This window comes from Podarcis gaigeae, assembly GCF_964106915.1.
Source record: "Podarcis gaigeae genome assembly, chromosome: 16".
NCBI classification, from domain to species: domain Eukaryota; kingdom Metazoa; phylum Chordata; class Lepidosauria; order Squamata; family Lacertidae; genus Podarcis; species Podarcis gaigeae.
The window spans coordinates 2,125,025-2,140,805 of NC_139693.1; the positions used below are offsets into that span (position 1 = coordinate 2,125,025).

General features: G+C 48.0%; 1 protein-coding gene and 1 long non-coding RNA gene across 2 annotated transcripts in view; one reads left to right on the forward strand and one right to left on the reverse strand.

Moving 5' to 3' along the window:
* LOC310833419 (T-lymphocyte surface antigen Ly-9-like) overlaps positions 1-15,781 on the forward strand; it is a 497,325-nt gene that overhangs the window by 362,484 nt on the left and 119,060 nt on the right. The window lies entirely within an intron of this gene.
* On the reverse strand, positions 4,594-9,540 carry LOC310833059. Its single transcript, XR_014558539.1, has 2 exons — positions 9,293-9,540; positions 4,594-5,412 (listed from the first exon to the last, which is right to left on the reverse strand). It is a non-coding gene; the product is annotated as an uncharacterized lncRNA (long non-coding RNA).

Consider the following 15,781-nt stretch of genomic DNA (forward strand, 5'->3'; position numbering starts at 1 on the left):
TCAATAGGCTAAAATTGGCCACAACTTTATTGGTTACAGGTGATGAGCGGTCCTAACCAACTATCCAGCTTCAGCCTGCTTGCTTGAAGACCGGGAAGGGTTAATACCAGCAGGGGGAGCCCTGTTGATGCACATCAACTAGGAACTCCCCTGGGGTCACCACTTGGGGTCATGCCTTAGGCCCTCACTTCCATAGGCTTCGGACAGGGCCAATCCGCCCGGAATCCTTTATTGGACTACCCTTCACTATCTGGGGGAGGTGATGGCACTTCCTCCCCCCCCCATCCATCTACATAACAATACCCATACCAACTCTGGGGTCCATCACTCCCAGCTAGCATGGCTAAGAGTCAAGGATGTTGAGAGATTCATCTGGAGAGCATCAAACTGGAGGAGGCTGGTATAAACTATGACATATCTCAATGGCAGACCATCTGCCTTGTGTACCAAAGGTTCCAGCTTCAATCGCCGGCATCTCCAGGTGTCAGGGCTGGAGTCAGGCATGGGTCAGCAATGAAACAATAAACCACCCAAGGCCAGTGAAGATAACTCTTTATTCAAGGAAACAATTCACCGTTCAGGTCTAGCGATCTCAGCAACTCTTTCCAGGAGGTCTTGCTCTGCTGAAGCAGCTGTGATGCCTGAAGGTCCCCATTTTCCCAGTGTCCACTAGAATTCCTCTTCTCCGGGGTCTTTCCCACGCAGTGTCAGGCTGTGTCTGCACACAACCACCCTCTGCTCTGCCTGTTTCATATCTCAGCATGTTCTGGGAGACCAGGGTGGATGGGAGCTGGTCTCAGCAGCAGGAGGAGACTCCCTGGCTTCTTCAGCCTCCTGCCCCTCTGTCTCCTGGCTCCACCCCTCTCAAGCCCCCCGCTTCTGTCTCAAAGTCTGAACTGTGTTCTGCCACAGCCTCTTCCTGCTCACCAGACCCTGTCACCTCTTCTGCTTCTGACATCTCCTCCTCCCAGTCCGCTCCTTCTTCTCCCTCTGATCGCTCATCATCGTCCCACCACCAATCCCCTGCCTCTGAGCCTTCTTCTCCTCAGGGTTCCCCGGCTGCTGCCTCCCACCACTTCTGTGCATCCAGCCAGCTTATGACACCAGGTAAGTCTGAGAGAGACCCCTGTCTGGAACACTGTAGAGATGCTGCCAATTGGTGCAGACAATATTGAATGAGTTGGGCTGACGTTCTGATTCCATAAGGAAACTTCTGATCTTTCTCTTTGCACCAACCCTTTATTCAGAACCTTGAAGGCTGCCAGCTCTATCCTCAACAACTCTAGGTAGAAGTGGGAAAGAGTCTTGTCTGGAACCCTGGAGAGCTGCTGCCAACCAGTGTCAACGATGCTGAGCTAGCTGGACCAACCAGTGGTGTGGCTCAGTATAAGACCGTTTTCTTTCTTTCCTCCATCCTCCAACACCTCAAGTTTATTGCACACACCACACAGCACCTGCCAATTGAACCTGCAGCCTCAACCTGCCTCATGGAAGGGCCAGTCCCATAGCTCCTAAGGAAGACATGGAGGAGATCACCCTCTCTTAGGATCTGCTATTCACAGATATACTGCCGCTGGAGAGAGAGGCTCCATGGGAGTCACCTTTTCCCTACCCCTCCAGCAATAAAGCACCTTTAGGTAACCTGGGAGGTTATGCCCCTGAATTAAAAAAAAATAGCTCCTTCCAATTATCTGTCTGGAGAAGCTGCAAACTTTTGATCCTCCCCCTGGGCTGTTCCTAATCATTGCAACTGCATGTTGGAACAAGATGGGCTGCGAAGGCGAGTCCCGGTTGCTTTGTGCTCTCCTCATCCCCATCAGTCCACGAACCCCCAGAAGAGTTATTTGGCAAAGATGACAAAAACACACCCCGTACCTTTGAGGCTAATTGCTACTCTACCCTGGGAATTAAAAACAAGGCAAAACACTTAAGATAGATCAGACTGCAGCGAGACACAATGAATTAGGAGACGAAGCAAGGTAGTTAAAAAAACAACTCATTCCAGGTTCTTCACTCATGCGAAGCTGCTCTGTACCAAGTCAAGTCATTGTCTGCTGAGCTCATGATCCTTCCCCTCAAAAGAATGCAAGTCCCCAGTCCTCATGGTTCTGATTTGAATAGAGGCATAGGAAGTTCTTTCTATACAGAGTTAAACCACTGGTCCGTCTCCTGCAGTGCTGCCCACACTGACTGGCAGTGGCTCTACAAGGTTTCAGGGAGGGAGTCTTGTCCAGCCTGACCTGGCAATGCCAGGGTTTAAACAAGGGACCTTCTGCATGCAAAGCAGCCGATAAATACTTTAGTAAACCAAAGCCTGTGGGGTAGCTTAGTCAGTAGAGCATGGGACTTTTATCTCAAGGTTATGGGTTTGAGCCCCTCAATCTTTGGGCAAAAAGATTGCTGCATCGCAGGGGGTTGGACTAGATGACCCTCATCAGCAGCGCCACCTTGCACTAAAGATTGAGGGGGCCCGGCATCACACACACGTGATGTACAATTGTGACATCATATGTGCAACATGCGACATGTGCTTGACAGAAGGCCAGACGCTGCACCAGACGCAGCACCCATGTCCAGGCACTGTCCTGAGCCCCATGCTAGGTGCCCTGCCCCAATCGCTGGAGCACCCCATAGCCAGGAGGAGAATACTACTACTACTACTACTACTACTACTAATAATAATAATAATAATAATAATTTATTATTTATACCCTACCCATCTGGCTGGGTTTTCCCAGCCACTCTGAGAGGCTTCCAACAGAATATTAAAATACAGTAGTCCATCAAGCATTAGACGGGCTGCCTTCAGATGTCTTCTAAAAGTCTGGTAGTTGTTTATTCCCTTGACATCTGATGGGAGGGCTTTCCACAGGGCAGGCGCCACCACCGAGAAGGCCCTCTGCCTGGTTCCCTGTAACCTCACTTCTCGCAGGGAGGGAACTGCCCGAAGGCCCTCAGAGCTGGACCTCAGTGTCCGGGCAGAACGATGGAGGTGGAGACACCACTCCACACTCATGCGCCAGAGCACCCAGCACATTGGGCCTCTCCACCCAATAATATTAAGGGGGTCCAAAACAGCTCAGCCCCCATTATTTCAGTCCTCGTGGTTCTGAACAAAGTGCTGCTTGATGATGATGTCAGGGATCAAACCAGAGGGTTTTCTGCATGCCTAGTAGGCATGCCACACCTTAAGCCAGAGCTCTTCCCTTTCCTCATTCATTTCCTCAAGTGACAAGGAGCAAAGTCATTCTTGGCCCTGAGGCAGTGCAGTGATTAGGAAGAACGACAGTCCCTTAAATTTGGGATTGAGATCCCTCTAGTGGCTTTCTCTCGCTCCATTCACAGTTTTTACTTGCACTGCTCAAAAGTGGGAATGCTCACAAGTAGGGCATGAGGGATGCGGGTGGCACTGTGGTCAAAACCACAGAGCCCAGGGCTTGCTGATCAGAAGGTCAGCGGTTCGAATCCCCGCAACGAGACGAGCTCCCGTTACTCAGTCCCTGCTCCTGCCAACCTAGCAGTTCGAAAGCACGTCAAAGTGCAAGTAGATAAATAGGTACCGCTCTGGCGGGAAGGTAAACGGCATTTCCATGCGCTGCTCTGGTTCGCCAGAAGCAGCTTAGTCCTGCTGGCCACATGACCCGGAAGCTGTACGCTGGCTCCCTCGGCCAATAAAGCGAGATGAGCACCACAACCTTAGAATTGTCTGCGACTGGACCTAACAGTCAGGGGGTACCTTCACCTTTAGAGCATCAGGAGGTCGGGGGGGGGGTTGCATTAACTTTTGAGGTGGCTAAAGTGTCTGTGTAAGTCTCCTTGCTTGCATCTAACAAGTCTCTGTGGTTTGCATTCCACAGTCCATATTCCTACAGTGCAGAATATCCTGGAGGCAGTCAGAATAATAATAATAATAATAATAATAATAATAATAATAATAATAATAATAATAATAATAATAATAATAATAATAGTACCCCGCCAATCTGGATAGCTTCAAGCATATAGAAGGAATGGTTTTATGACACTTCCGTTAAGGAGTTGGTTGTTGAACAAATATTTGTGTTCCACCCCTCTCGTCTGTAGATTTTGACATGTCCAAACATGAAGCACAACTGAGTGTCTCTCTCTCTCCCCCTTTCTGGTTCATATGTGATTATTTTTCAGGATATTTAGATCTGATTATTGTGGGTTATTATTATGGTGCTGGAGGAGACTCTTGAGAGTCCCATGGCCTGCAAGAAGATTAAACCGATCCATTCTGAAGGAAATCTGCCCTGGAAGGACAGATCCTGAAGCTGAGGCTCCAACACTTTGGCCACCTCATGAGAAGAGAAGACTCCCTGGAAAAGCCCCTGATGTTGGGAAAGATGGAGAGCACAAGGAGAAGGGGATGACAGAGGACAAGATGGTGGGACCGTGTTCTCGAAGCTACAAACATGAGTCTGACCAAACTGTGGGAGGCAGTGGAAGACAGGAGTGGCTGGCGTGCTCTGGTCCAGGGGGTCACTAAGAGGTGGACACAACTAAATGACTAAACAACAATGTTGTGGGGTAGTCATCACAGTTCTACCAGAAAGGAGACAAAAATATTAATTTGGAGATCTAGGTGATGCTACAGAGTATAGCTTTTTATTTATTGCGAGGCAACGCTCCAGGTTTTGAAATTCTAGGAAGGGAACATTGTGTATGGTTGCACTGTACATAAACATCCCCCTTGAGTGCATGCAATAGCCCAAGTGGGAGGAACAGCCGGTGACTTAGACATCCCAAGAAAAAGGTGCAAATATTAAATATGGCAAAGGACCAAGCTTTTGGGTTCCCTCTTCCAAGAGGCAAGATATGAGGTGCAATTTGAAAGGCCAGGTGGCAAAGCCTGATTGATGCCACACACAACTCTGGAATTCTGCTCCCGGGTCTTCCAATGGCAGCCTCAGCATCATCAACAAGGGCCTTGCTTAGCGCATGGATCCACCGGGACACACTTTGAAGAGCATGAACCGACAGCGACTGGGATGCACTGTGGCGGTGCGCAGACTGATTGACACGGGTCTGGGCACTTTGTGGCGCACGGAGCCACCACCTGTGCACACGGTGGGGCACAGACGGAGGGGCCACACGGATCCACACATTTGGGGGAGCATACGTCACCACACTTAGGAGCGCATGGAGGAGCGCAGACGGGAGCACAGGGGTCTCCACCAATCTTAGCGCATGGACCTGAGCATGGTGGGGAGCAGACAGTCACGGACTGGCCAGGGGACTGCTGGACGATGCTCGGGCCACAGGGCGCTGAACACGGGCAGACGTCTCCACATTTCACAGAGCCCTTCTGTCCGCAGATCGGGGGCGGGAGGCAGGGCTGCTTGCACTGCTGGAATGGGCAAGCCATCTTCGATGGGTCCTCAGGAAAGTCTGTGGGGAGAAAAGCAAGAGAAAACAGATTCATGTTGAGGTAGCTACCTTGGGCTGCAGATACTATGGGGCAAGCAGAGATGGGAATGTGCTGGGAGACAGAGCCCTTGCCAGTCAATGGGAATGGCAAGTGGGGAGAGTTGATGCTGTGTGGGCTTCTCATTAAGACATATAGATGGTCGATGGACCAAATGGGCCTTTCACCTGATCCAGCTTCAGGGCTCTTATGGAACCTTCATATCCAAAGACAGATTCCAACCTAGATTCCTTGGGGCATTTGGCCACTGTGAAACTAGGTTGCTGGACTTAACAGTGGTGTCTTGGCCTGATCCAGAAGCAGAGCTCTTCTGATCTTCTTATGCAATGCCAAGATCCAAATGCAGTCTATCTAATGTCTTAGGGACGCTTGAGACTGTGGAAACAGGATGCTAGACTAGATGAACCCCCAACTTAGCAGGATCCAGCTACAAAACTCTTCTTATGTTCTTATGGAACCCGCAGGTCCAGAGACAGTTTGCTGGGCCACTTCTTATGTCCTTACCAGAGGTGCCAGCTTGCAAGGGCAATGGGGGAGGACAATGTCATACACATGACATCACGTGTGACGTCCTGATGTCATGCGCATGATCACAAGTGACGTTATGACATCATGCGCATGATGTCAGCATGTCAGGAGGAGCTGTGCCATGCTCTGCTCTGTGCTTTACCTCTCTGCTTTTTGGACATTGGGGGGACCTGGCCCCCAACCCCCAAATTTTTTGGAGCCCCTAAAGGACTTAGCCCCCAAGAGCTGGTGCCCCTGGTCTTTACGTGTTCCTGTTAGCTCAGCTATGACAGAGGACACTCATCAGTGAAGAACTAAGATACATTTCAGGTCCTTTTCACCTTGGCTTACTTCAAAAAATCTATTCCTATCTCCCAAGGTCCACCAAGACTCAAATCTGGTCATAATTAAAGGATTGTATAGTTAAAGGTATGGTTTTCCCAGTAGTGATGTATGGAAGTGAGAGCTGGACCATAAAGAAGGCTGATCGCCGAAGAATTGATGCTTTTGAATTATGGTGCTGGAGGAGACTCTTGAGAGTCCCATGGACTGCAAGAAGATCAAACCTCTCCATACTGAAGGAAATCAATCCTGAGTGCTCACTGGAAGGACAGATTGTGAAGCTGAGGCTCCAGTACTTTGGCCACCTCATGAGAAGAGAAGACTCCTTGGAGAAGACCCTGATGTTGGGAAAGATGGAGGGCACAAGGAGAAGGGGACGGCAGAGGATGAGATGGTTGGATAGTGTTTTCGAGGTTACCAGCATGAGTTTGATCAAACTGCGGGAGGCAGTGGAGGACAGAGGTGCCTGGCGTTCTCTGGTCCATGGGGTCACGAAGAGTCGGACACGACTAAACGACTAAACAACAACAACAACAAAGGATCCAAAGCTCCCTTTCTTCCCATGAGTTTATATATCACATTATTCTACTTTAGAAACTTGCATCCCGCCTAATTTTTTAGAAGAAACTCAGTGTGGTTCGCTAATCCAAACCACACCCATGATTAGAGTATATCCCAATCTCCACCCAATCTATCTATCTGTTTGTCTCTGGATGACTATCTACTTGTCTCATTGCAAACTTAGCAGAATTACTATTTCCACTGTTTTGAGTGCCATGTGTCATGTTGTTATTCATTCTTGTGATAAGTGACAAGAAAAATTAAATGATTAGATAAGGTGAGACTCCTAGTTCACCGATTTTGGAGAAAGGTCACTCAGAACCCACCCATAAGAAACTGCTTGCACCAGCCCACCAACACCAGTCTTCCCTACACTGACTGACAGCAGCTTCTTGGGGTTTCAGACAAGGAGTCCTAGAATCATAGAATCATAGAGTTGGAAGAGACCACCAGGGCCATCGAGTCCAACCCCCTGCCAAGCAGGAAACACCATCAGAGCACTCCTGACATATGGTTGTCAAGCCTCTGCTTAAAGACCTCCAAAGAAGGAGACTCCACCACACTCCTTGGCAGCAAATTCCACTGTCAAACAGCTCTTACTGTCAGGAAGTTCTTTGTAATGTTTAGGTGGAATCTTCTTTCTTGTAGTTTGGATCCATTGCTCTGTGTCCGCTTCTCTGGAGCAGCAGAAAACAACCTTTCTCCCTCCTCTATGTGACATCCTTTTATATATTTGAACATGGCTATCATATCACCCCTTAACCTCCTCTTCTCCAGGCTAAACATGCCCAGCTCCCTTAGCTGTTCCTCATAAGGCATCGTTTCCAGGCCTTTGACCATTTTGGTTGCCCTCCTCTGGACACGTTCCAGTTTGTCAGTGTCCTTCTTGAACTGTGGTGCCCAGAACTGGACACAGTACTCCAGGTGAGGTCTGACCAGAGCAGAATACAGCGGCACTATTACTTCCCTTGATCTAGATGCTATACTCCTATTGATGCAGCCCAGAATTGCATTGGCTTTTTTAGCTGCCGCGTCACACTGTTGGCTCATGTCAAGTTTGTGGTCAACCAAGACTCCTAGATCCTTTTCACATGTACTGCTCTCAAGCCAGGTGTCACCCATCTTGTATTTCACAGCCCTACCTGGAGATGCTTCAGATTGAACATGGGACCTAAAACCAGTTGCTCTACCCCTAGAATAAGATCCCATTCCTCATGGTTCTGAATAAAGGACATTTAAATGGGAACATTAAAAGATTCCTTATATACTAAGGTTACCAGATTTTTTTCAAAGAATCTGGAGACACTTTTTACAAAAAAGAGAGAGGAAAAGTTATTTTTAAAAGTTTGTTGTTTTTTTTAAAGAAGTAATATCTTCTCTTCTGTGGGTAGTTGGCCAGGTGGCTGGGTGCTCTTGCTCCCAGCTCGATTTGGGTTGCTGGGGGGTCAGCGGTTCCCCCAGTTGACATGCCAGGTGTCCCCGGTTCCCTCTTGGCAGTGCCAGCACCAGTCTCAGCAGCCCAGAGCCAGCCTGGTAGCGCAGTTGGCTCTGGCTGGCTTCAGGAGCTGCCCGCTGCCGTGGCGCCCGCCATTTTGCCTCGCCAGAAGTCCCCATATGATGTGTCTTGTGCCTTTGAACCAATAATGCAACATTCATTCCCTACTAATAAATCTACAACAGCTAAAATATAAACCCAGGGACATTAAATGTAATCCGGGGACATTCCGGGGACGAATTTTGTCCGGGAACAGATTTGTAAATCCGGGGACTGTCCCCGGGAAACTGGGATGTCTGGTAACCATATTATATACCGAGTTTCCCCATTGGTCCATCTAGTTCACTTTTGTCCATCCCGATTGGCTCTCCAGAGTTTCAGAGAGGAGCCTGCCTAGAGAAGTCAGGGGTTCAACCTGAGAGCAATGCAAAGGATTATGCCCTGCTATTCAGCTATGGCTCCTCCAAAGGACACAAGAAGATTCCCTGCTGCACCTGACCAAAGGATCATCTAGTTCAGAATCCTGTTCTCCATCCAGCAGCCAATCAGATTCCTCCAGGAAGGCCACAGGCAGGACATGAAGGCAAGAGCCCTTCCTCAGTGTACATAAGACCATCAGAGAAGCCCTGCTGGATCAGGCTGAAGGATCTAGCCCAGCAACCTCTTCTAGCAGCAGCCAAATGCCCCTAAGAACCTAGAAATCGAGGTAGACTGTCTGTGGACCTGGAGGTTCCATACGAACATCAGACTACTCCTGCCGCTGAATCAGGCCCAAGGATCTAGCCCAGCACCCCATTCTCACAGCGGTCTGCCTGCAAGCCCACAAGGTAGCAGAACAGGAAAACAACAGCACAAAAGCTTCTTCCAAGCCACCTCACGCAGTCCATAAACCATGGAAGCAGGGGATACAAATCAACACTGTGCGCTGAGACACTCACCTAAATGGATCGCCAACCAAAAGCCAAAGAGAGTCAGTTCAGGAGTAACAGCGAGCAAGCTGGTTTTATATGGTTTCGTTCAACTGGGTTCCGGAAATGATGCACCCCGAGGGGGTGAAGCATGCGTTCCTCCCACACAACTCCAAATTGCTTGTTTGGGTTGCTATTTACTCAGGGAAACCTCCCAATCTTAAGGGCTACCACATGTCGACAAGCTTCCTTTTTTGTGGGAAGGGGGTGGAATTCCATGGAATGTTATGGGGCAATGGAAATGCAGTCGAGCCGAGTTGCAGGAAACATGCTGGGAGGAGGATGAGGATGATGAAGATAATCCTGCCTTTTTGCCAAATTGGGACTCAAAATGGCTTACACAAATCGAAACAGCACAGATAAGATAACGAAGACGTACAAAAGATGGTTGATAAAAAGTAATTAAACTCTAATAGAACCTTTTTTTAAAAAAAACCCTCATTCATTAAAACACAGATAACAAAAGCGGCACAGGAATATTAAAAGCGCTTTAATAAAAAGAAACTTGTTCCCAAAAGTTTGCTGGAATAAAACAGTCTTCCCCTGCCAGTGGAAGGACAACAAGGAAGGAACCAATCTGGCTTCTCTAGGGAGAGGGTTACAAAGTCTGGGAGCAGCCACTGAGAAGGCCCTCTTCTGTGTCTCCACCAAGTGTGTCTGTGAGCATGATGGAACTCAGAGAAGGGCTTCCCCTAAAGATCTCAAAGCCCTGGAAGTTTTGTATGAGGGGATGTGGTCTATCAAATAACGGGGACCTAAATCTAAAGACAGTCTTCAGTCACACCATGCTTTGAAACCACTAGGGTGGCACTTGAAACAGCAATGGCTTCTTCCCAAAGAATTCTGGGATGCTTGTGAAACGTGGACCACTTATAAATGCCATCTCCAACTCCTTGAAAGATTCCATCAATGGTGTTTCCAAAAAAAATTACATGGAAGAAGCAAAGATCATCAGTGTTGAAGCAATGATTCTTCAACATCAACTTTGTTGGACTGGTCATGTTGTTTGGATGCCCGATGATCGTCTTCCAAAGAAGCTACGCTATTCCCAACTCAAGAATGGAAAGCCAAATACCATTGAACAATAAAATCTGTTTAAAAATGCTCTCAAGGCAAATCTTTAAAAATGTGGTATGAACACTGACAATTGGGAAACACTGGCCTGCAAATGCTCCAGTTGGAAAACAGCCTTTACCAAAATCATCGTGGACTTTGAGGACACTCAAACTCAGAACGAAAGGGAAAAATGTGCTAAGAGGAAGGCACGCTTGGCAAACCCTCACCATGATCAACTCCTGCCTGGAAATCTATGTCCCCACTGTGGAAGGACGTGTGGATCCGGAATTGGCCTCCACAGTCACTTACGGACTCATTGTTAAAACCGTGTTCATGGAAGGCAATCTTACTTGGTTACGAGTGATTGCCAAAGAAGAAGAAGTTAAGGGTGCTGAGATTTGTTAGGAGACCCTTATTTCCCACAGAAAGCTACAATTCCCAGAGCTCCTTGCGAAGAGGGATTGGTTGTTTAATCACGCTGGGAATTGTAGTGTTTTGAAGGGACAGAACATAAGAAGAACTCTGCTGGGTCAGATCTAATCCAGCATACTGTTCTCACAATGGACAATCAGATTCTTCAGAAAGCCCACAGGCAGGGCATGGAGGCAAGAACCCCTCTCTCCTTGACACCCATATGGACATAAGAAGCACTCTGATGGATCCAGACCAAAGGTCCATCGGGTCTAGCGTCATCTACTCACATTGGCCAATCAAACTAAGCCCCAATGGGAATCCCAGAAGCAGGACCTGAGCACAACAACAACTCTCCCCACTTGTGATGCCCCTTAACTAGCATTCAAGAGTATCCTTCCTCCATCTGTGGCAGGAGAACATCAGGGTTATCCTCCATGAACTTTGGCAGCCATCACTGCAAGAGCCCTCCGTCACTCCAGCTGGGTCTGGCCCAAGAACCATCTGGTCCACCATCCTCTTCTCCCAGTGGCAAATCGGATGTCCCAATGGGAAGCCCACAAGGAAGGCCTGAGCACAACAGCAACACTCCCCTACAGAGGTTTTCAGCAGCTGGTATTCAGATGCATATAGCCTCTGAGAGTGGAAGTAGAACCTAGCTCTCAGGGCTGGTGCATCTATCTCAGAGATTATTCCATAAATGGGATGGGATGGATTGATGAATGAACACTTGCAAAAGTCTCTAGGGCTGGGGATGAAGTGATTGGTTCCTCCCAGTGTGTGCCCACTTCTTTCATTTAAAAAGAAAACACAAGTCACAACGGCCATATGTAGCCTCTGTGTTAAAAAAATGTGGAGGGCAGAGTGGAAAGAGCTATTCCTTCCATGCTCTCCTTGAAGGATTCTTGAAGGCACCTCGTGGGGCACTTTGGGAAGAAGAATTATGGACGGGGTGGGCCTTGAGTATGATCCATGATGGCTCTGCTAATGTTCTCCTCCATCTCTGCCTACACCTGGTTTTATTTGATTAATTGATGGGTGAATAGGTGAATGGATGGGTTGCATATTTTCCTGACTCTTCTTCCAAGGAGCTCAGTGTGGAATACATGCTTCTTCCCCTTCTCATTTAATCCCCACACCCAGTGAGCTTCGCAACCATGGGGCTGTAAACTCTGGTCTCCCTGGTACAAGTCCAACACTCTAATAACTACATTCCTACTGCCCATTTTAAAGTATAAGTGCTTTTCACTGAAACTCTGAAACACGGAGGAGGAAGAGAAGGATGCTCGCAAAAATTATGATGGTAGGCCTGACTAATGCATGGCCAAGAGCTTTCTAGCTATCACCCCATCACTCTTGTGATGCTGTCACGACAAGCGCAAAACGCAATTAACTTCTGAGTTCACCCAGAAAACATCTTGGAAATGCAACATTTTTGGTGTGCTTCCCAAATTGAGCCAATTATGTGATTTTATCTAATGTGCAGTGATGGGGAGTTGGGAAGATACTAAATTCCTCGGTAGTTAGCTGATAATGGGGTGCACATTCCATCCTCGGTAGTGATAACAAGCGAAAAGCCCTCAAAGAATATGAGACATTTCAGTCATTCATTAAGAAACTGGAATTTGATGAGCAACCTCTGCAACTGAAGACAATGACAGGATACCTCGAGGGCTGAAGCAGCTCCACCTAGCTCAGTATCCTGTTTCCCACAGTGGACAGCCAAAGGCTCACACGCATAGGAGCACAAGAAGCTGCTTTATATCAAGTCCACTCCTTTGTCCATCTGGCCCAAAAGTCATGGATTAAGATGCCCTCAGACTCTCCCCACCCAGCACCTGAGTGGGCCTCCTCCAAGATGCCACTGATAGCATAATGGGATGAAATACCATGGGCTTCCCATTTCTGATTTACACCTCTGGAAGTCCATTTAATATGTGATCCCTGATTGGTTGGGACATGTGTCCAGGGAGGAGGAGGAGGAGGAGGAGGAGAGGAAGAGGAAGAGGAAGAGGAAGAGGAAGAGGAAGAGGAAGAGGAAGAAGAAGAAGAAGAAGAAGAAGAAGAAGAAGAAGAAGAAGAAGATATCACGCTTTATCACTACCCTAGGTGGTCTCAAAGCAGCTAACAATCTCCTTTTCCCTTCCTCCCCCACAACAAACAAACATCCCTCAGATGAAAATAGGGACATATCTCACTCCTTCTCCCAGCTAGATCCTTCTTGACCCTCCCATTTTTGCCCCTTGCCTCCTCACAAAGCATTTCCTATCAGAAGAGTTTGGAAGAGTTTCGATATGACATCCCGCTTTATCACTACCCTAAGGAGTCTCAAAGTGGCTCACATTCTCTTTTCCCTTCCTCCCCCACAACAAACACTCTGTGAGGTGAGTGGGGCTGAGAGACTTCAGAGAAGTGTGACTGGCCCAAGGTCACCCAGCAGCTGCATGTGGAGGAGCGGGGAAGCGAACCCGGTTCCCCAGATTACGAGTCCACTGCTCTGAACCACTACACCACCAGGACAGGGATGGGGAACCCAGTGGCTCTGTGGGTGGTGCTAGACTCCAGTTCCCATTCCCCTTGCCCATTGCCCACACCAGGGCTGGTGAGAGTTGAAGTCCAACAACATTTGGAGGTTAACCGGTTCCGCATACAGCAAAGATTGAAAGGAAGAAAGGTGCTTAAAGATCAAATGAGCCATTTGGATTTATGAATGAACACTTGCAAGTATGACAAGGGCTGGGGATAAACTGATCTGTTCCTCCCAGAACAGAATAGTAATAATAGTAATAGTAATGGTAATAGTAATAGTAATAGTAATAGTAATAGTAGAGTGGTACCTCGGGTACCAGGTGGCGCTGTGGGTAAAACCTCAGTGCCTAGGACTTGCCGATCGCATGGTCGACAGTTCGAATCCCCGTGGCAGGTGAGCTCCCGTCTTTCGGTCCCAGCTCCTGCCCACCTAGCAGTTCGAAAGCACCCCTAAGTGCAAGCAGAAAAATAGGTACCGCCTTATAGCGGGAAGGTAAATGGCGTTTCCGTGTGCTGTGCTGGTGCTGGCTCGCCAGAGCAGCTTCATCACGCTGGCCACGTGACCTGGATGTGTCTCCGGACAGCGCTGGCCCCTGGCCTCTTAAGTGAGATGGGCGCACAACCCTAGAGTCGGACACGACTGGCCCGTATGGGCAGGGGTACCTTTACCTCGGGTTAATAACTTAATTTGTTTTGTAGGTCTGTTCTTAACCTGAAACTGTTCTTAAGCTGAAGCACCCCTTTAGCTAATGGGGCCTCCCGCTGCCGCCACATAATTTCTGTCCTCATCCTGAAGCAAAGTTCTTAACCCAAGGTACTATTTCTGGGTTAGCGGAGTCTGTAACCTGAAGCGTCTGTAACTTGAAGCGTCTGTAACCCGAAGTACCACTGTATATCATTTGTACCCCACCCATCTGTCTGGGTTGCCCCAGCCACTCTAGGTGGCTTCTAGCACATATAAAAGCATAATAAAACATTAAACATTAAAAACTTCCCTAAACAGGGCTGCCTTCAGATGTCTTCTAAAAGTCAGATAGTTGTTTGTTTCCTTAACATTTGATGGGAGGGTGTTCCACAGGGAGGGCGCCACCACTGAGAAGGCCCTCTGCCTGGTTCCCTGTAACCTCAATTTTCTCAGGGAGGCCCTTGGAGTTGGACCTCAGTGTCCAAGCTAAACAATGGGGATGGAGACGCTCCTTCAGGTCTACAGGAGATCTTTTGATGAAGGCTGGTATATAACTCAAATAAACAGATCAACAATGTAGTAGTTAGTGTGTTGGACCAGAGACTGGGAAGCCAGGGCTCCAAACCCCACCCAGCTATGAACCTTGCTGGCATGGCCTTCGCTCAGGCACTGACTCTCAGTCTAACCTACCTTGCAGGGTTGCTGTAAGGTTATAATGGGGATAACCATGTGCACCACTTTGAGTTCCTTGGGAGAAAAGACAAAGGAGAAATGGAAGAACAGCAATAACATTATGTATTTCTGGCAAGCTTTTCGTTTTTGAACTTTCACTCAACACTCACATATGCCAAGTCTACGCAGTACAAATTTGCTCAAATCAGATATATCCAACTAGGCATTTAAAGTGCTAATTAAAAAGAGTTTCACAGTTAGTCAGGATATAATTAAGACTCTCTTTTTTAAAAATGAAATTTGTGTGTGTGTGTTCCATAAACCTGGTTAATTCATTGAGGGTTTAAAGTGCTTGGTTCAGTCATTCTGTATTCACAGCAGAATATAATTTGTATTCATCTTGCCTTAATTTACTTTGCATGATTACTCCTTGGAAAGCCTCATCTGTTCCAATCTGCTGATTTATCACTTTAGCTGCCCTGTTTAATCTGTGCACTATTTTTAGATGGCTACTGTTCTAAGTGGGATGCGGGTGGCGCTGTGGGTTTAACCACAGAGCCTAGGGCTTGCCGATCAGAAGGTCGGTGGTTCGAATCCCCGCGACGGGGTGAGCTCCCGTTCTCAGTCCCTGCTCCTGCCAACCTAGCAGTTCGAAAGCACATCAAAGTGCAAGTAGATAAATAGGTACCGCTCCAGCGGGAAGGTAAATGACACATAGAGCACATTGCAGTAGTCCAAGCGGGGGATAACCAGAGCATGCACCACTCTGGTGAGACAGTCCACAGGCAGTGAGGGTCTCAGCCTGCGTAGCAGATGGAGCTGGTAGACAGCTGCCCTGGACACAGAATTGACCTGCGCCTCCATGGAGAGCTGTGAATCTAAAATGATCAACATTTCCCTTGCTCTCTAATGCTCAGAGCTGGGCTGATCTGAGGGCTGGGAAGAGAAGTGACCACCTCAAAAATCCCAATATACCCATGGGCCTAAAACATTGGTGACCCCTGCTATAGAGGGATTCTCACTGCTCATTAATTTTTGGAGCGAGAAAGACCTGGGAAACATCCCACCATGCATCTCTTCCCCCTATGTTGCAACTGCATGTATTA